Raw genomic sequence first — 21,334 nt, 5'->3', positions numbered from 1 at the left:
CCCCATCAACCTCTCTAATGTTGCTGGTGGAGAGGTCAAGGACATTTTTAAAAAATAGCTCTCATTTGGATAGTTTATATCCACTCCCATTGAAACTCTTCATTCTTCATCCTCTTCTCCCAGGATTTCTCTGGGGTACTATATTATTTCCAAATATTGGATGTAGTGAAATTTGTTAACAAACTCATCCTTGGCAAATATTAAACAGGTTATTTGTAATGACAGTTATTAAGGGGGATTTTCTAAGCCTGTATTTTGAGATGCTCAAACCATAGTCTTTGAGGGCAACTTACCAAATGCATTAAAGGAAGTCATTTGGAAACTTCTTTACTGCTTTCAGAAATAAGAGAATTGAATTTCTCTTTTGCAGCCAATTCTCTTCAGCCACACACACACAAATGAAGGTTTACTAACACTCTTTCTCTTGAGAACACTATCTACTGTGAGTAGTGCCAACAGCTGAAAGCATCGAGCCTGCCCTCGCGCTGTGAGAACACAGCTCTCTCCCAGGGTCTGCCCAGATGCTCATTAAAATCCAATGAGTACCCAACAAGGATGTGTTGTTTAGTCCAACATCACAGTTTTTATAAATAAAAGAATTTCAACTCGGTGTGGGAAGATGGACAAAGTCGAGCACCATAGTAACTGGGTCAAATGAACTCTTTAAACAGACTATCCACAAATGAATGGATGTCAACTGTGCATGCCATTTAAGGCATCACAGCTTAACATGCTCCTGCCCTGTGGAACTTCCGCTCATCCCCAACCTTGACACTTTCATGTTTCCTTCTGTGCTCACTCCATCTTTGTACCTCTCATAATTGACTCTTTCACTCCTCCCTTCTTTTTCTATTTCTGTAAGTTATGATGTTTTTCTCCTATCAGTTTGGCTTCTTTAAAATATCTCATGTAACTATTCAACATGTTTACCTCTTTCACAACGTTTGGATCCATAAGCTGTAACTATCTTTTCTCATGTTTATTCCACACATGAGAAAAAGCCACTTGACTAATGTCCTTGCCAAACATCACCTATTACCACCATAATACACTCTTCTTAAGCACAGTAGAAATCAGGGGGAGATTAGTATATAGGAGGGGACTAAAAATAGTTTCTACTTTTAAGGAGCTTAAAATCCATTGGGCTGTCACAAAGAATACTTTTATGAAGCCTCACTGTGTGAGGAAAATGTTTATTTCTCCCAAAGAATGGTTGTGCTTTCTTTTGGCAGATATTGGAAATGATAGTATTTAGAATCGTTCTCTTGTTTGCTCTTGCTGCCAGAATGCTGAGCACCAAACGTAACATTTGCAGACTATAATTACGTAAGCTTCAATTGCTTCCTTTTCTTTGTATGGCTTTGACTTTATACGGTTATTATAAATGGATACGTATTATTGCAGGGTTAAACTTTTCTTAAGCTTTTTAGGAGTGACATTGGATTTAAACAACTAGACAGACCTTTAGCTTTGACTTGGATAAAAATGTAAGACATGCGTATCAAATTTGCACATGAGAAGAGTCTAGGAAAGAGCATTGCAGTATTTGGTATAATGCTGGGTCGATAGGGGCTTCATTCTTCAGAATTCCAGGGAAGTGACATCATGAGAAAAGCAGTTAGAGAGGGATGAAGCCAAGGTTACACAGTAGGTGATGGGCTGTGAAGGAATGTCAGTGGGTAAATAACCTTGTAGAGAGGGGCAGGGATTTGCATGAAGTAAATTATAGTTGTATGGGCCAGGAGTTAATTCTTAAGCAATAGAAAGTGAGATTTTAAGTACTTTCCTGGAGTGTAACATTTGGGGGAAAGAAAATGCTTTTAGTAATGATTTTAAGAAAGTTTTCCTTTCAGATACTTTTTCTTCAAGACTCTTGTGATCAATCTGATGTTTATTTGAATTTTGTGATATATTCAGATGAAAAGAAAGCTGCTTGACTTTAGGAAGGTAACAGTACAGAGACTCAGAATGTAGAGGTCTCAGGGGCTAGAAGAACAGTTTAGAACTGATGCAGGGAATACTAAAAGGAAAAACAACACATTGGTGGGAGTTCATGTTGAAAATTTAAATAAAAAGTTATGGATTGGGACAGACATAGAAAATAATGGGAGTTTTTCATTAATGCACGAGTTAAAAGTATGATGTACGTTTCAAAGAGGGGACAGCTTCAGGCATTTTGCTGAGAAGGCAGCAAATAAAACATACAGGTGGTGGTCTGGGTGTACTGCATTCGGTTCTGAACACACAAAAAATAAGAAAAATATTTTTTGTAAATGAGCACACACAGCATATAGTGGTCAAATGGAAAAGCAATTATAAATAATGTTATGGTAAACAAGGAATGGTAAAGCCACTATATACTATTAATTCGAAGAAGAAAAAAATGGAATGAGAGGTAAAATCATTATTTTTAAGTATTGGAAGAGAGATAGTCTGGCTTCAGGGAGGGAGCACGTAATTTGCAGGCGGAGAAAACTGTGCCAGATCTATGATCCATCACCTACTTACCACCTACCCAGTATTGCCTCAACAACACCCCTAGGCTCTGTGGTAAGTGGCGAGAAAGCATCTCGTCCGGCACATGGCAATTAGCAGGCCCTCCACGAATGTGATTTTATTCCTGTAATTAAGAAAATATGAGAAATCACTATGTATATTCTCTACAGTCCCAAAGGTTTAGGTCTAAAACCAATGTATAGTACCTACAAGGAGAAAAGTTTTGCTGAATTAAAAATATAAAATATACACTTTTGAAAAGAAAGTGGGCTTTCTCAGCAGATGATTTTGTTTTCCAGCCCAGAAAGTGTTCAAATCCAAGTTTTCTTATCCCAAGGCAACCTAAGAAATCTGTGATCTAAGTGACAGCTCCTATTTTGAGACTTCTATTAGGATTTTGGTAAACGAACTTTTTTTGGTCTTCTCTTAAAAATTAGAGATGAAGGAGATGGAGAAGGGATGGAACTGCATAGGTAGAAACAGAAATTGGGTACAATCAGAAAAAAGAATGTGTTGCTCTATGAATCTGGTACCAATAAAGAAACAGAGGCCCACTTGAAATACAGTAATTTGAGGAAAAAGTTTATAAAGTTTTCATTTACAAAGTTGAGTTATTAGTGGCAGAATGTATCAGTCATGAATGTACCCTAGTATGTTAGCAGTGGAAAGTATCCAAGACACGGCACCAAAGTAAGTTACCAGCAGCTAATCCATACGGGTTTGTAGCAACCTCAATTCTTGCCCCCTCAGAAGAAAGAATTCAACCAAGGGGCATAAGGCAGAGGGGGAAACTGAGGCAGGTTTGCGAGCAGGAGTGAAAGTTTATTAGAAAGCTTTAGAGCAGGAATGAAAGGAAGTAAATTATACTTGGAAGAGGGCCATGTGGGTGACTGGACAGATCAAGTTTGCAATTTGACCTTTTGACTTGGGATTTTATATGTTGGCATATTTCCTGGGTCTTGTGTCCCTTCTCTCTGTATTCTTCCCTTGGGCTGGTCTGTTGACATGTGTAATGGCCTGCCAGCACTTGGGAGGTATGCATGCACAGTGTGTTTACTGAAGTCGTACGCATGCTTACCTGAGGTGTTCTTTCCTTACCAGTCAAGCGTTTCTAGGAGGTCATATACCAGTTAAACTCCACAATTTTGCCTCTTAATGTGCACGTTTGAGCCCACTCACCCAAGCCCTAAGATCTTATCAGGAAGCTGCTGATCACTGGTTTCAGGTGTTTTTGTTTATTGGGAGACTGTCTTTGCCTGATGTTGGGAAATTATTGTTTTAGATAGACAGTTAGCAATCACCTGACCATCACGTGATGGTCATCTAACATTGCTGGTGTGTGTGTGTGCACGCACGTGCGTGCGTGGGTGTCAGGGGGAACCCTCTCCTGTTCTGCTCATGTCTGACTAGCTACCCACTGTAACAGAGAAAGAACCACAATCCACGATCCAACATTAGGGACAGAAAGGAACAACCTACATCATGTGGAGAAGATCGCCTTGAAAAGAAGAGGGACCATTGGTCAAGAGAGGCTACAGCTCTAGGAGACCTCACCGGGAGGGCATCAAGGAAAGTATACCCTGACCTCACTCTCCTCCCTCCTTGAGGTCCCCATTAGCCAAAGACAAGTGAAAACTGGTAGGTAAGGAAGCATGTTGATGTTTTCCAAATGGGTCATCTTCCCAGGGCAGGAAGAAAGGTAGACCTTCTTAGTGAAAAATGTTTAAATAGAGTAATACAATCTTCTTTTGATGCTTTTCAAAATCCCTTTCTAAAGGCATCCAAACTAGAAACAGGTAGTGAAATCTCTCTTGACAAAAGAAAAACGTATTCTTATGTTTATGTCTGTTTTCTCTTTCCACGTTACTTTCTCTTCTTGAGTCAGCCACTACTATCCGTTCCACCACTGTCCTCAGAGCTCTGTGACTGGATCTACAGATGGGCCGCCATTCAGGTCTGTCTGTAGCTGTTCCTGAGAAATGTCTGAGGAGCCAAGTTGGGTTTTTGTGAGTTCTTTCCCACTGCTCAGGTCACCTTTTCAGCTGGCTAGTCACAGGGTACCATTTTTTTCCTTCTGACACATTAAAACTGCATCCCTGCACCCACCTTATGATTCTAGGAAGCCATGCAGTTCCTGAACCTTGTTACTCTCTCTCTCTTTTTCTTGTTGTCACTGTCACTCATTTATTTATTCATTGATTTGTTCTTTTAAAATAGATTGAGAACCTACAATATGCACACGTTGGGGATACAGTGGTAGACATACCAGGCATGTTCTTTAACTTCATGCAACCTATATTATCTTATTCATTTTATAACATTTAAATGTCCTAGAAATTTTCAAAATGTAAACATGATCAAGACTTCCTTTACAAACTTAAGATATACAAATATTCATTTCAGATCAGGTATTCTAATTTTTGACATGGAAAATATGTTCCCATTGCAATTTGATGCACAAATATGTCTGCATTAGTAGTCAAACAATAGTTTGAAATGCCTGCTCCCTAATTGTCACTGTTAGCTTATAGTTTTATTTAGTTTGATGACGATAAGGATAGAATGGAAATTTAATTGAAGTACCATAAAATTGAGATATTAGAATATTTTATAAGAGCCAGTTCTTAGAGATTGCCTGTAAAATATACTCAGAGTTACGTGTAAGCTCTAGAGAACTAGGATGTGTATTAAAAATTTATCTAGTCCAACCACCTTTTGCAGGTCAAGAAATTTAATTTCCACTGATATAAAAAGAGAAAACAAGATATTCAATAGAAGCCCCTCCCATTTACTCTCTATATCTAAAAATCTTCCTTTAGGATCTTGATGCTCAGCAGCAGGTATACAAGGCTGAGTTGACCTTGACTTTTTTATACCATTATGAACTTGAGTTGTCACTATTGTTCCTTGTCTTTATCTAAGTTGTACATCCATAATTTCTGGGATTAATTGAACCCCATGAGCCATATCCATAGACCCCATGAAACTGCTTCTGAGCAGAATCTGTAGATTTCCTGAAGAAGACAAAGTTTTTTGTTTTTGTTTTTTAACAAAGACCAAATAACCATTATGCATAGATGTTATATTCCAGTATCTCCCAAATGGACTAACTGACGTCCAGGAAATTCTTTTTTTTTTTTTTGAGACAGAGTATTGCTCAGTCACCCAGGCTGGGGTGTGCAGTGGTGTGATTTCGGCTCACTGCAAGCTCCGCCTCCTGGGTTTCCGCCATTCTCCTGCCTCAGCCTCCTGAGTAGCTGGGACTACAGGCGCCCGCCACCACGCCCGGCTAATTTTTTTTTTTGTATTTTTAGTAGAGACGGGGTTTCACCATGTTAGCCAGGATGGTCTCGATCTCCTGACCTCGTGATCCACCGGTCTCGACCTCCCAAAGTGCTGGGATTACAGGAGTGAGCCACCATGCCCGGCCAGGAAATTCTTAAATATACTAGCTTTGGGGATTTAATTCAATTTAGTTTTTTTCTGGCTTTAATTATAATGCTCATCTAAACATTAATATAAGCTAATTCATAGTCATTTAAATAATCACCATACAATGGAGCACTGCTATGCAATATTCGATTCACTATTTGTCTTTGGTCTAATATTGAACTTGCCAAGTGACATTTGCTATAGGCACTGAGCTTGTAGGTACTATAGCTGTATTTTGAAAAAATACATTAGATAGACCTTATTCATATACACACCACTTACATAATGCATTATTTCTAAGTGTGACAGTAAATAAGCAATGAGGTTGCTTCTGTACCTGATTTGAGCAATGATTGAATTGTGCATTAATTCATTAAAGTATTCACTTGGCTAGGAATGGGGCTAGGTGAGGGGACACAGATATAATCATGAAGTTTACATTCCACTGTGGGAGCGAGTGAAAGGATCAGAAAATATACAACTAAGTAAATGAGAAAACAAAGGCACATAACCAAGAAAACATAAGTTAGTAATACTGCAGATTTCGATGGAGCCACATGACAATCTCCTCTTAACATGAGAGCTTTAAAGTTATTATGTGACACTACCATAAAACTTGCTTTTGTGGATAGCTTACTGGCTGAATTTTAGATAAATGTGGAGTCTGATTATCATAAACCCAGAAACAAAACTTTGAAATTATGAATAACATTCTGTAAAGCATGCTAACATAAACAGGCATTCTTTACATTAGTATAACTGAAATGAAAACAAGGAAACGGATTAAATGTAGAAATAGACCTGTCTACATTTCTGTAATATTAATTCTGACTTCTTCTATTTGTTTTAGCACATCAGTATCATCTGTCACATTGAATCAATGTTTTAATGATATTGGATTTTTTACAAATTTATATCTAATTTGTAAGTTTGATTTCTATGTCATAATTGTATAAAAGCTCTAGGCATGAGATGATTACACCTTGTCCTATAGATATTTATTAACATAATTTATGTCAAATCTAGAGGTTCCTAATTTTATTTTCTTTAATATGAGTTATTAACAAAAATACTTATAACATTTATTGTTGTTAAGAATGTGGTAAAATACTTTTAGAGGCTAAGGAAAGAATGAATTACTACAACCTTCTGAGATAATAATCTGGCAGGATCTGTTGAAATTCAAAAGGCTCATACCTTGCAACTCACTTTTGGGAAACTATCAGAAATACAAGCATCTTCATATGTAGTTTTATAAAGATTATCATTGCAGCATTTCAGGTAATGCCAAAAACCAAAAAGCAAAATTTTAGCAAATCAAAATTAACAATCCATAAAAAGAAAAATATGTCATGACCAACCAGACTTTATCCCAGGATTTTAACATTCATTTCACCTTTTTTCATTTTTATTCTTTCATGAGGTACAATGGAATTTTCTAGAGGCTATGTCATGTGTTATAACAACGGTTGTGATGGCTAGTGGAATTTGTGATTGTGTGCTCTTGTGTTTTAAAACTTTCTCAGTTTTAATTTATGCTAAGGCAAAAGTACTGGTAGATATAACTCAAATAAAAAAAGCACTTCGGAGTCCACAATATTTTTATTATAAAATGTTTTTCGTTTTAGAAATTTCTAACATTATTATTGCTAGTGTTTGTGAATCTAAGAGTTGTAATTTATTTCAATCAACTGAGTTTTCATACACTAGCTTCCTTTGGGTACTTTCTGATAAAGATTATTCTTTAAAAATGTATTTATTGTGAAATATTTCAAATACATTTATAAATATGGGAATTGTGTAACAAAGAGGCTTGTACCAACAACTCAGCTCTAGAAATAATCTTCCATATTTGCTTCTGATCTTTTTAAAATCAACCTCATCTTTTAGAACACTATTTGATTTACAGAAAAATCGAGAAGATAGTAAAGAGAGTTTTCATATATCCAAATTTAGTTTCCCTTATTACTAACATCTTACATTTGCCACAATTAATAAACCAGTGTTGATACATTATCATTAACTAAAATCCATATTTTGCTGAAAATTTGATATGATGTGATAAAAATGGAACTTTATATCTGTTGTCTTCATCCCCAAATTATGTAACCCCAGTCTAATCATGAGAAAACATTAGAAAAATTACAGTTGATAGGATCCTACGCAATACATCACTAGTATTCCTCATAATAGTCATAGTCATTAAAAAAACAGAAATGTCTAAGAAAATGTCAAAATTTGTTAGTTTTTAAAAAATATTTTTGTCTATTCTAGGATTCCGTCCACAATGCCATATTACGTAGAGTACCATGTCTCCTTAGGCTTCTCTTGGCTGTGACATTTTCTTACACTTCTCTGTTTTTTACAACTATGACTATTTTGAGGAATACTTAATGATGTATTTTGTAGGATCCTACTATCAATATGATTAATATGATTTATCACCTTTGATGTTGACTTTCATCGTGTGGCTATGGTGGTTTTTGCCAGATTTCCGCAATGTAAGGTTACTTTCCCCACACCCTTTTTTATGGTACTCTATGGAAAAAACTCATTATAAGAGTTCTCCCTCCTTGAAGGTGAAGTGTCTACAGAAATTATTAGGAACTTTTCTTTATGCACAGCAGATTTGTCCTTTTGCCTCTATGTATTGATTTAGTCAATTATTTATTCATATGAGTCCCTGCTGTGGTATGAACGTGTCCCCAAAATTTCATGTGTTGGAAACTTAAGATCTAAATTCATATGTTGTTTGAGGATGGAGGCTTTGGGAGGTAATTAGGATTCAATAAAGTTTTCAGAGTGGGACACCCCATCCTTCATAATGGCAATGGTAGCTTTTTTAAAAAGATTATTATTATACTTGAATGAAAACCATCATTCTGAGCAAACTATGGCAAGGACAGAAAACCAAACACTGCATGTTCTCACTCATAGGTGGGAATTGAACCATGAGGACACTTGGGCACTGGTAGATTTACAAGAAGGGGAAAAGAGACATAACATGCATGTTCTTGCTTTCTGGCCAGCTGATGCCCTCCGCCCGTTATGATGCTGCAAGTAGGGTCTTACCAGCTGCTGTCATCTTGTTTCAAACTTTCCAGATTCCAGTACTGTAAGAAATAAAGGTATGTTTATTATAAATCACCTACTCTCAGGGATTCTGTTTTAGTAACAGGAAATGGACTAAGACTTATGGATATTTATTTTATATGCTGTGTTATGATTTTTTACTACAATGCTTATCTTGTTGCTCTAATTTTTCCAACTTTGGCCATTGTGTGATATTTTAGTTGGTTTCTATGTGCCTTTAGCATTCTTCTATCAATGTGTAGTGGGGTGTTTTATTGGTGTGAGGGTGGAGAAATACTTTCTCACTTTCTGGCACTTATAAGAGATGCTACATAATCTCATTTTGCCCCAGTCCTAGAATTGGCCGTTTATTCAAGGAGCCCTGCTTCCTTTTATTGGAAATAGTATTAGAAACCCAGACCTGGTGGTTGAGTTCCAATAATTTTTAAGGGTTTGTATTAACTGGTGCAAAATTTATGTAAATATTGTGTATAATTATCCCTACAGATGTTTGGAAGAAAGCAGCGTATTGAAAAGAGCACAGGCAGACTTTGTTTTGAATCAAAGCTCTTTATTTTAGGGGCAGCCTGACCTTGAGATAGTTACCTACTCTTCTGATTACTTCTTCCAGCTTACTCAAGCCAGACAAACAAACTTGAATTTCTTTGTAATTTTCCCAAAGCAAAAGAAAATCTTGTGACAAATATCATGCAGAAAAAATATGTGTGTGTGTGTGTGTATATATGTGTGTGTGTGTGCGTGTGTGTGTGTTTAAAATAAAATACTATACCTTAATGGTATCTCATAATCTACTGTAATTATTTACTCAGACACTGTAATGTTACATACATTTTATCCTTTAATTCTTACAACAACACTATTTGTATTATCTGTATTGTTCTTTCCTCCATTTTAGATGTAAGGAAACTGAAACTCAGGTTAATTTAACAAGTGTAAAGTTTCTAACATCGTGGCAGTCACATATTCAGTTCTAATTAATGTTATTCCACTTGTCCTTTACTAATGTGAACAAACAGTGACTGAAGAGTAAACTTTTGGCCTATCTCACGGGCCAGGGAGTTGCTTGCTAGATCTCACTTGTTTGCCAGAGTGTCTCACAGAGTCAAGCATGCTGTGGGGGTTAGTGAGTCCATTGGCTAGAAGCCATTCCCTTCTTGCCAAAGTTAAAGTGGCCTATATAAACTTTTTTTCTAGAGCTGGTGCACCAAAGGCATAAGTAACAACAACAATCATTGAAGTAACAATAATATTTGACAGTACTTGAGATTTTACTTTGTACCAAGCACTATGTTAAATTAATATTAATATTCATCATCTTATTTCATTGTCACAACAAATTTGCAAGGTTTAACTAGCCAATCTTTTTTTTTAGTTGAGAAAACTGAAGCTTGGAGTGATTAATTTTATTTCCCTAAGTAATGCAAATTGTAAGTTGCAGAGTCAGTGTTTGCAGCCAAGACTGTGTGATTCCAAACCCGTTTTCTTAGCTATTATACATGGGAGAACAGCACTTGTTGACAAGTGAAGGATGCTATGGGCATTTTTTAGAACTTAGTAACAGCAACAAACTTCCCTTAAGTTCCAGGTTTGCAAATATTTGTACAAAAAATGCAAATGAAGAGCAGGGCTTGTGAGGATTGTAGAAAGGTAATTGATGAAGGCTTTATGCTTACAGTCTGAACACTGAACAACTGTAGAAATACCTGATACGAATTTTCAGCAGTAGGCACAGAAGTTCTGATACACGGAAGCAGAGATCACCTGGCATAAAAAAGGAAACCAATGTACAACACAGAATTAGAGTAAACTATGGGAATTTAGGTAGGACTAGGACAAAAATGTATCCCTCAACCATTCCCAGCAAAGTGCATCATCATTTTTATTCTGAAAACAGTAGATATTAACATTTGACCTATTTGTAGTCTTTTATTTGTAGTTTTGGTATATGCCTTGTAGTGGATTATATATTTTTAAAAGACTGTGATGGTTAATTTCACGTGCTAACTTGACTGGGCCATGGGATGCCCTGACATTTGGTAAATATCTTTCTGAGTGCATCTGTGAGGGTGTCTCTGGATTTGAATTGCTAGGCTGAGTAAAGTAGATTGCCCTCCCTAATGTGAGTGGGCCCCACCCTGGTACCCACTCAATCAACTCAAGATATGAATAAAATAAAATAGACTGAGCAAGATGGAGCTCCTGTGACCTGACTGCTTTGAGCCAGGACTTCAGTCTTTTCCTGCCTTTGGAATCAAACTGAAATGTTGGCTCTTCTTGGGTCTTGAGATTGCTGGCATTCAGACTGGATCAACACCATCAGCTTTTCTGGTTCTCTGGCTTTCAAATTCGGACTGGAACTTATACCATCAGCTCTCTTGCATCTCCAGTGTGGGACTCGTCAGCTTCCATTATAGTAAATCTTTATAATTTTTATAAGGATTAAAGATTGACATACGAAGGATTTATTATTAAGGATTGAATACTACTAATAATTAATAATTATATAAGATATTATCCTATAAGGATTATTATTAAAGTCAATTACTTATAATACATCTCTCTTGATATATGATATATACTATATAGTATATATTAACTATATTTGATATATAAAATATGTAAAATATATATTATATATTTGATATGTATTTTATGTATATATATACACACACACATCATACACATATATTCTATTCTGGTTTTCTGGAGAATCCTGACTAATCCAACTCCAACAATATTTCTATTTTCATACACTCTTACAGAAGCTTACCATTCCTTTATTAAGAGTGTGTTCCCTCCTCTCAAACATGCCTGGGTTTAGGACTAATAGAATACAGCAGAAATAACACTGTGTGAGTTCCAAGGTGAGGTTATAAAAGGTGACACAAATTCCAACTGCCATTCTCCCTTGAGACATATGCCTTGGAAATGTTGAGCTTCCCTGGAAGAAGTGCTTGACCAGATATGTGAGTGAGGAAGACTTCCAACGATTTCAGCTCCAGCCACTGCACGAAACAGCCTAAGAAAAAAACTGCTCACCTGAGGTCAGTCAACACCCAGTATCTTATGAGAAAGATAATTAATAATAATAATAATAATAATTTATTATTGTTTTATGAGACTAGCAAGCAGTTTGTTTTACAGCAAGAGATAACCAAAATATGTGCACAGAAATAAAAATACGTAGAAAGCTATAAACCTAAGTATATGAATGCATAAGGATGTAAATTGAAAGTTGAACGATTAAGATATAACATCAGATACAGAAGTGTGTTGTGAGATAGACCTTTCTATAAACATTTTAGAAACATATAACCAAAAACTGGGCTATACAACTTATAGGTTCCTCTCTCATATCAAAAGTTTAAAGACATTTAATTGCTGACATTTTTAGGTAGGAGTGTGAAGGGAATTTCTTTGGACAAAGCTGCCCCATGATGGCAACCCTCCCTGTCCTCCCATCATCAGGCAGGAGGGAAAAGGTGCTTCCACAATCTTAAGTCAGGCAGACAGCCCCCACCAGAGCCACTCAGAGGACTTGGTATCTTACTGCAGCCTGGGAAAGCTAGAGAACGAGAGATGGGCCTGTTAGCTGCTTTAGTGGTTGAGTGAGAAAAGCTTGATGCTAGAATAAGATCAGATAACACTCCTACCCTTTGCTGGGACAAATAATGCTTATTTCCAGTGGACTAAAGGTAGGCTAAGTGGGAACAGACAGAGCTATCCTGTAGATATTTTTAATTCTAAGAGAGTTGCCTGAAAGAATGATGGAGAGTCTGTTTACAATAAGTCTTCAATGCAAAAAGTCATGAGGGATGAACATGTACCCAGAGGAAAATGCATCACCTGTACCATAGGAAATGCATTAAATGCTTCTGGGAGTTTCTAAAGAATCCACAAAACATACGCAGAGTCAGTTTCACACATCTTCCTGGCTCTGGGTGCTTGAAGCCATCTTAATATAAGAATAGTCAACTAAGTGATGGCCTGCCCCTCCCTCCACACAAGCCCAGCGTCTTTTCTAAACTTTGCTCCAACCCAAAGGGGTGAGGACACTTGCAGCAGAAGGGGGGAAGATGGGGAAGAGAGAAGGACTCCCTCACTTCCTGATCTTCTACCTACAGAAGACACAAGCTAAGGGAGAGAAAACAATTTAAGTAATTTTAAATTCTGATTATTAAATGAGATTAGACATTTCATAATTTCTGAATTGAAATTGTATTTCAATAGATAGTTAATCAATAATTATTAAGCAAGTATTATGTGGCAGTCACTATCGGAGGTTTTGAGGATGAAGTTGTGAACAGAACAAAGAAAATCCCTTGCCCCCATGGAACTTGCATTCCAATGGGGAGATGCAGACAATAAATAAATGAATAGGTTCCATTTATAGTATGTCAGATGGTGATGTGTGCTGTGGAGAAAACGTAACCAGGAAGGGTGGAGGGAGTGCCAGGTGTAGGGTGAGTAGGTGATCGTAGAAGGTATCCCTGAGGAGATAACACTTTCTCATTAATGCTTTCTTTTGAACCTATTTTTAAAAATTGAAAGCACTTCTTCTGTTATTTAAAAAAAATGTATTAGTTAGGGGAAATAATGCTAGCAGTTATTCAGGCAAAATGTGCAATCTCATTCTCCTGACACAATCCAGGTCTATTTTTGGCTCATGTTGTAGGCCGATATGGCTCATAGACTTTCAGGTACACAAGCTGTTTGCCTTGAGTGGCTGCTCCAGCCCCAGCCCCCAAGCCCTTAGAGTCCTGCACTGAATTCGCCTCACTAGCCCACAGGTGAGGCGAAAGAGTGCATTTGGAGAAGCACAGCTGTGTTTTATTACTTTAGCCCAGAGGAGACACACATCACTCTCACCCATATCCACTGGCAAGGAGGCACTTGGCCATGCCTGGATGCAAGAGAGTTTAGTAATGAGTCCACAAAGGAGTAGAAACTATGGATTTTGGTGAATACTATGAGTCTTGGATCCATATAGCTTCTTGGATTGAGTGGAAGCAAACAAAGACAAATATTGGGACGCTAGTTGGGCTGGCTAGGCAGAGAAATTGCGCTGACCAATATGGCCTGATAGAACAATTTCTGATTATGTTTAATAAATGCTATATGTAATATATAGCATGTAATGTTCAGTACTATAATGGATTTGTTAGGGTAGAATAATTATGAATAACTTTTATCTTGTATTTAATTTTAAATTAATTCTATTTACTTAATAAAAAGGGGGAAACACAGTTCAAAACAAGTAAAGTACAAGATTTGCTTGAGTAAATGTTTGCTTGGTTTTATGGAATGTCATCAAAGTGGCAGAAATGTTTCATTTTAGACCAAAAATATAATTTGTATCTAAGAATGTGCCCTAGGGATTCTTATTCGTTGGACAATTTATCAAGAAGTAAAAGGGCATATTTGCAATATGAAGTGTGCTTAAGACATTAACTGGAGAATTATTAACATACCCAACATGTCTTGTTCTGTTTTAATATCAGATTACTTGTAGACATCATTTATTTAAAAAATAACAAAAGTGTTAGGAATTGAAATAAAGACTGAATCTACATAGATGAGATATAAGGGGATGTATCATATGGTAGTTCTATTTTTAGTTTTCTGAGAATGCTCCAAACCGTTCTCCATAGTGGCTGTACTAATTTACATTCCCACCAACAGTGTATGAGGGTTTATCTTCTCCACATCCTCCCCAGCATTCATTATTGCCTGTATTTTGGATAAAAGCCATTTTAACTGGGGTGAGATGATATCTCATTGAGGTTTTGGTTTACATTTCCCTGATGACTAGTGATACAGAACATTTTTATATAGCTGTTTCCATTTGAATGCCTTGTTTTGAGAAATGTCTATTCAGACTTCTTGTCTGTTTTTTAAATTGAATTGTTATTTTTCCCTATTGAGTTGTTTGAGCTCCTTATATATTAATTCCTTATCACATGGATTGTTTGCAATTTTTTTTTTTTCTGTTTGGTGGATTGTCTTTTCATTTTGTTGATTTTTTCATTTTGTTTTGTTTTGGTTTGGTTTTTGCCAAACCAGGACAAAAACCCTAGTTTGGCAAAGCCCAGGGTTGGGGCTGGAGTGGCCACTCAAGGCAAAGAGCCTGTGTACCTGAAAGTCTATGAGCCATATTGGCCTATAACATGAGCCAAAAATAAACCTGTATTGTGTCAAGAGAACAAGATTGCACAATTTGCCTGCATAACTGCTAGCATTATTTGCCCCCAATACAATTTTTTTTTAAATAACAGAAGTGTTTTCATTTTTTTTTTTTTTTTTTTTTTTTTTGGTTTTGGCTGTGCAGAAGCTTTTTAGCTTCATGTGATCCCATTATCCATTTTTTCTGTCTGTGCTTTTCAGATCTTACTCAATAAATCTTTGCTCAGACCAAGGTCCTAGCCTATTTCCCAAGTGTTTTCTCCCAGTGGTTTCATAGTTTCAGATCTTGAATTTAAGTTTTTCTTCTGCATGTAGTTATCCAGTTTTCTCAGCACTAACTTTTGAAGAGACTGTCCTTTCCCCATTGTATGTTCTTGGTACCTCTGTGAAAAATGAGTTGATTGTAAATGCATGGATTTGCTTGATACATATTCAATAGAAAAGAAATCAGTGTATCAAAGAAATATGTGCACTCCCATGTTCATTGCAGCACTATTCACAATAGTCAAGATAGAGAATCAACCTAAGTATCCATCAATAGACGAATGGATAAAGAAAATGTGGTACATATATACAATACAGTATTATTCAGGCATGAAAAAGGAAGAAATTCTGTCATTTTCAGCAACATGGATGGAAATGGAGGACATTATAATAAATGAAATAACCTAGGCCTAGAAAGACAAGACAAATGTTACATGTTTGCACTCATATGGGAAAGCTAAACAAAATTAATTCATGGAGATAGAGAGTAGACTGATGGTTACCAGAGGCTAGGAAGGATAGTGGGAAGAGGGGAGAGAAAGGGGATGTTAATTGGAACAAAAATATAGTTAAGTAGAAGGAATAAGATCTAATGTTTTGTAGTAGAATAGGGTGAATACAGTTAACATTAACTCATTGTAACAATAACTAAAAGAGTAGAATTGAAATGTTGCCAACACAATATGTACCCACTGTAAGATATAATTGTTGTGGTCCATGTAATCAACTGTCCCAGCATCAGTACTGAAAAGGTTATTTCTCCATTGATTTTCAGTGAGAGCCTCCTCATTCATCCTTTATCAGAATTCTTTGTGTGTGGATTGTTTCTGGCTCTTTGTGAAAAAGTTTTGGAGGTCCAGATGCAGCGCTGAGATGTTTGATATGTGGAGTATTTGCTAGGGATCAGCACTTGCGGAAGGGAGGAAAAGGAAGCAGGATTGGGTCAACCTGTGGTAAAGGGCTAAAAAAAAAAAAGACTCAGCCGACCTTGCAGAGAAGTGGAATAGGAATATAACAAGCCTTGAGAATTGTCCCATGGGTAGCTAATCCCTGGCCTTTTACTTCCTCAATCAGTCCTGGGATGTGGACCGCTCTGGGAAGGATGTGCTATGGAAAGGCAGGCCTCCGCCTGAAGCAAACTCTGAAGAAACTAAGCTGAAGCTGTAAGCACAGAGCATGAGCACCAAGTCCTTTCTTGAAGATGGAGGGCCTCTTTGGCAAGTCTCCAAGTCCACTACATTATTCTCTTCCATTTGTATATTATCGTATCCTTAAATCAATAATTAATATCCGTAGGTCAGGCGCGGTGGCTCACGTCTGTAATCCCAGCACTTTGGGAGGCCAAGGCGGGCAGATAACCTGAGGTATGGAGTTCAAGACCAGCCTGGCCAACATGGTGAAACCCCGTCTCTACAAAAATTAGCCAGGCGCAGTGGCGCGCGCCCATAATCCCAGATACTTGGGAAGCTGAGACAGGAGAATCGCTTGAACCGGGAGGTGGAGGTTGCGGTGAGCTATGGGGCCTGGGTGACAGAGCAAGACTCCGTTTCAAGCAAACAAACAAACAAAAAGAATTAATATCTGGGAGGGCGAATCTATCTACCTGACAATTATTCCTCAAAATGGAATGATCTATTATCAGCCTTTTTGTTTTTATTTTAATTTTGGGGTTTTTATACCCAGTTTGAAGAAAATTGCATGAACTTATAATTTGGGAAGAAATAGTATCTCTGTGATATCACCTTACTGTAAAAATATATAATATGCTTCTATTAATTTACAGTTTATTTTATGACCTTTATAAGGCTTTACAATTTTTTCCACAGATAATTATCATCTTTTCTTAAGTCAATTTCTACTTAAAGTTTTTGTAGATATTTTAAATAGAATTTTTTTTTTTTTTTTTTTACTTTGGCAATTTCTATAGCTTTGTTTCTAATATATAGGAACACTTGATTTTGTATATTCGTTTTACATCTGGAAATTATTTTGAACTGTTAGCTCTATTCATTTGTCTATGGATTTTTTTCATTATTTCTTTGTAAACAATCGTGTCATCTTCAAAACACTCTGTTTTGGCCTAATTTTATATTTTAATTTCGATGCTTTTAATGTGTTTTATTAAAATAAATTATTATTTTGTAAAATTTATTTTATTTCAAGACCTAAAATTTTCACTACAATTTTGAATAGAAGCATTGTTTGGTATCTCATTTTAAAAGGTATGTATCTAAAATTTCACCATTAACTTTTACTTTAGATTCACATTATTCATAGAAGATTTTTATCTGCTCAAAATAGTCAAAAATTCCAGTTTGCTTAGATTTTTTCTTTTTTCATAAAAGTGTTGAATAGTATTCAATGCTTATCAACATCTAAGATGAACCTTTGGAGTTTTTCTTTTACCATCTTAATGCTGTATTTTATACTAGATTTTCTGGTGGTGTACTCTCCTTGCATTTCTGGATTAAAACCAAGTTGCTTATGACTCATCTTTCTTTTTATACATTTTATGTTAGAGTTTTATATAGAATATTTGCATCTGTTCAAAAGTGAAATCGATCTATAAATTTCTTATCTTGTACTATATCTGGTTGATTTTGGTTTGAAGTTATTCTGGTCTTATAAAATGAGACACTTCAACTGTTTCTGGTTTCTAAATTCTTTGAAATAATTTTTTAGAATAGAAAATTTTAAAAATTTGTTCACTTGGCAAAATACATTCCATAAAGAAATAATAAAAGCCTGGAGATTTTAGGGGAAAGGGAGGGCACTGGGGGTACAATTTTGTATTATCAGTTCAATTTATTCACTAGCCTTTAGTTTATTCAAGTTTCTAATTTTTCTTGAGCAGAATTTATAATTTGTATTTTTTCTAGATAATTATCTTTTTTGTTTTTATTTTTGAATTTATATACAAAATTATTTCTTTAAAGATTTTGAAGTTAAAAAATATCTCTACCGTAGCTGTCTTTTCATTCATAATGGTTTGTCATTTTTGGATAAATATTCATAAATATTTATTTATGTTAGTTTAATTTTTGATATAATACCCACTTTAGTTTATTAAATCAATTGTTACTTTCTGAATTAGTTTTTTTCTGTTTTCATTTTTTTTGTATTTTTAGTAGAGATGGGTTTTCACCATGTTGGCCAGGCTGGTCTTGAACTCCTGACCTCAGGTGATCTACCCGCCTCAGCCTCCCAAAGTGCTGGGATCACAGTGGTGAGCCACCGCTCCCGGCCAGTTCGTTTTTAGACTTAATTATCTCCTTTGTTTTGTTCTTTATATTACCTCCATAATTTTTTTGCTAGCTACTTGACTTAAATGCTGAAACCATTTTTAAATCTTTCTTGATTTTTTTTCACAGCCTGTACTTTAAGCTATATTTGTTCTATTAAGATGACTTTAATTAACAGAAATTTATAGGTTCTTTACTATAATTAACAGGAATTTATAGGTCCTTTTACTTTCGATTTTAAATGCTTTTTCACAACTGCTATGATTTGACCTTTATCACACGAGCTATTAAGAATTGGATATGTAAGTTTCCAATTGTGTGTGCTTTAAAAAAATATCATGAATTACTGCTATTGTATGCTGAGATGCAATGATTTTTTAGAAGAAATAAATGTCAGAGGAGCCATGTGCTTAATGACATGGAATTGTGAATTAGGTAAATGCTACTGTGTTAATCAAAATTATTCTCTTTATTATTTGATGATATGACAGCTGATCATAAACAACTATTAATGCTTGCTGATGACAGTTTTCCAGGGTAAATGGTCTGGTAGAAATGTTAGAACCATAGCAGGATCTCCTAGTGTTCTTGAAAGATTAGAAACCTATTCAGTCTCAATTTTTTAAATATGCGAACTGGACAATTTTGTCCTGTCTAATTGTCTAAGTCAGTATTTTAATGATGTCAATACTCACCATGTCAAGGAGGGAACACAACAGATTTTTCAACTGCAGATAAGATTAAAGGCAAAAACAAGTTTCTACTGCTTATTACAACAAATTTCATAATTTAGTATTATTTATCAATGAAACAAGTTATTGTCTTGCTATTGCACATCTGCAAAAATGTATCACCAGACGTCATTGGATTTAACATATATATTTTGACTTAAATTCCAGGCTTCCTTTGGATTTTGCTGGTTTTTTGCCAATGTCCTTTTTCAGTTCCAGGATTCAACCCAGGATACCATGTTGTGTTTACTTGTCACATATCCTTAGTCTCTTTCAACTGGGACAGTTTCTCAGTCTTGCCCTTTCCTTTTCTTTTTAAATGTCTTTGATTATTTTGAAGAGTTTTCATTAGAGCAGGTATTTTGTGACATGTCCTTAAATTTTAGACCATCTAACATTTACTCATGATTAGACTGAAGTAATGTGATAGAATGTTTTGATTTTCTGGTTTTGTTTCATTTTGTTTTTTGAGACGTAGTTTCACTCTTGTTGCCCAGGCTGGAATGCAATGGAACAGTCTTGGTTCACTGCAACCTCCACCTCCTGGGTTCAAGCAATTCTCCTGCCTCAGCCTCCTGAGTAGTTGGGATTACAGATGCCTGCCACCACTCCTGGCTAATTTTTGTATTTTTAGTAGAAAAGGGGTTTCACCATGTTGGCCAGGCTGGTCTCAAACTCCTGACCTCAAGTGATCTGCCTGCCTTGGCCTCCCAAAGTGCTAGGATTATAGGCATAAGCCACTGTGTCCGGCCAATTTTCTTTTTTTTAATAAAGAGAAATGCATGGATAGAAAAAAATTCATAGATCTAGTGTCCACTTCTTTCATCTGAAGGTAATTTAAATTTAATTATTATAACTTTGCATTATAAATTGTTGGATCTGGATAGTAATGAAAAATTGATGATGATGTGTGGCAATAGTGTCATTTGTTTCATTTTGGATGAAAGCTAAAAATGAATGTTGTGAGATCTCTTGTGAATGTGGTTCCTCTATTATGAGTGATATTAAAACAAAATGTAGAGATATTTTAAATGCACATGATGCTCTGTGAGAAGCATTTTTGCTAATATATTCCTAAGTAATTCATAAGCAAGGAGCAAGCACACTTGGCATATAAAAAACTTCAAATGTTTCTTGATATATATTGATGTCATTCAAAGTGTTTAAGAAAAGGCATCACTATTTTACTAATAACTACGGAATAGCTGTAAATTACTAGTGTAATAATGACCCCGTATATTAATTGCTTTCAAAGCAGATGTATAAAATTCAAATTTATTTTCTTTTTTCTGTTCTGATTATATTTATTAAACTGTATTTTATGTCTATTGAATACAAAGATTTTGCTTGCATTTTGCACATTATGGTAGTTTTTGTAATTTATTTTATTTTATAAAAATATCAAATTGGAAAAGAGTGATTTTTTACCACAAATAGTTTGAAATGCACTCATCTAGACTTTATCTTATATATTGCTTTCATGATTTTTCATGTTTTCTTGTTCTTGTTTCATTTCCACTTTAAAAAATATCACACAATTTTAAAGGAAGATGTATTTTCATTTTTCTTTTTAAACATAGAATATATATTAATTTTAAGTCATCTTTAAAGAGTGTTTCATAAAAGTAATTTCACCTGAAGTAAATTCCTGAATTGCTTGCTGATTTAAAAATATATTAGCATTAGACATTTTGAAATACTAGTTTCCAGAGTTATTTCAAGTGGGCAGTGTTTTCAAGTGTTTGCTTTTTTTTTCTATTTTTATTTCTCCTGCTCAGTCTCACTCTCTGCAGACACTTCTCTGGCTGTGAGTTTTCTGTTGCATCCCTAGAGCTTGCCAGCCCTCTCGTCCAGAACTGGGTTGTGTAAGAGCATCTGAGATCCTCTGCCATT

This window comes from Piliocolobus tephrosceles, chromosome 5 (assembly GCF_002776525.5).
Source record: "Piliocolobus tephrosceles isolate RC106 chromosome 5, ASM277652v3, whole genome shotgun sequence".
NCBI classification, from domain to species: Eukaryota; Metazoa; Chordata; class Mammalia; order Primates; family Cercopithecidae; genus Piliocolobus; species Piliocolobus tephrosceles.
This window is presented reverse-complemented; position numbering follows the sequence as displayed.